This window comes from Colias croceus, chromosome 3 (assembly GCF_905220415.1).
Source record: "Colias croceus chromosome 3, ilColCroc2.1".
In the NCBI taxonomy this organism is placed as follows: domain Eukaryota; kingdom Metazoa; phylum Arthropoda; class Insecta; order Lepidoptera; family Pieridae; genus Colias; species Colias croceus.
The window spans coordinates 6304516-6306220 of NC_059539.1; positions in this window are offsets into that span (position 1 = coordinate 6304516).

Sequence of the window (1705 nt, forward strand, 5' to 3'; positions counted from 1 at the left end):
ATGTAATATAAAATTTTCTATAAACATCCACTACAATAAATATTTACGAAACCAGCAAACAACATTTAATTACTTAACTGAAAATATAAAAATTGATCATCAAACAATCGCACAGCACACACAATATAATTAATAATAATAATTTGCGTAAGAAAATTTATAAACAATATGAAAGGTTACAACAATTAACACGTATTAACTATACATAACGACAATGATTCGTAATCCGCTAATAACTCTTCTATAATATAAATAAAAAATGTATTACAATTAAAACTATAAAAAAGAAATATTTCAATCATACAATATTTTCATATTCCCTACAATATATTACAAGTGTTACGTTTAAAACATTCTTATACTAAAATATCGACAATTACCGACTTGTGAGACATGGATTTCTATTTTCAAATTATAATTTAAATTAAGTCTAATAGATAATAATTATAAACAACAAACCTACGTTAATAATTTTTATTATTACAATAATTTTTCCAACCAAGTTTTAGTCCATTTATTGTTTCTAATAAGAATCTATAGACTTACATCCGATGCATACAAAATAATTTTTTTAAAGATGTATGTATTGGCTTTTGCATTTTTTTACGAGTTTTATGATTATTACTGTATTTCAGTTATGACGACGTTGTTATTACTTTTTTTTAATTAGGTAAGTTACAATAAGAGCCAGCGCGCACGAGCAACTTTGTCTCCGCAACTATTATGTCTCAGTGTCTCTCCCACCCATGGGCTAGTATGAAAGTGCGCGCACGTAGCGACGCAACTCCCCATACAAATATACAATACAAATTGATGGGAGAGAAAAATAGTTGCGGAGACAACTGACAAAGTTGCTCGTGCGCGCTGGCTCTAAATAGACAATTCATTTAAAATATTGAGTACTACATAATCATCACAAAATATATTAAATAGGCCGTAAGTCAGACGCACGTGAATAAAGGAAGCTTTATTTCATTAATAATTGAGTAATTATCGTGTTTTCATGGCTGCAACATGTATTGTGAGTTTAACAAAAAAAAAACACAGCTAACCGTCAAGGCATTATTTATAGTCCTTTTCAGCTATGATGATTCCTGTGACACTTCATCGTGTTCCGAATTACGTATTTTATGTTTAAAACGCCAAAATAATTTTAGTGCATAATATTTTTCTTTTATGGCGGCATTATTGCCAAAAATATAAAAATGAAACATCCTAAGCTTATAAATCAAAAACAGTATTGTTTAGTTAAATATAATGAAAAATAAAATAAAATAACACAAAAATATAATACCTACGCAACTCGTGTACATGAAATGGATCGTTGAAAAATCATAGAGTTGGAAAATCATATAATCGGCGCCCATCTTGTGATCGTTTGTCAATCGAGTCAATCGTCTGTACGAGTGCGTCAGCCTTGTATACAAGTTGCATTTTTATATTGATACTTTACGTGGTATTCTGTTATTGTTACTAATTGTTATTGTTGACTTTTTGTTGCTGTTGTTTGCTAAGTTGCCTTAGTTAATTGTTGGCGAAATGCCGAAAAAACTAATTTTGGTACTTTATTCAAATCGATTTTGTTTCCATATAAAATATTATCGATTATCGGAAACAATTGATACGATTTCAGTACAGACATCTCTACACGTGTCAAAAATCGATGTGTCACAGAAATCATCTTAAGTGGAAAGGACTATAGTTT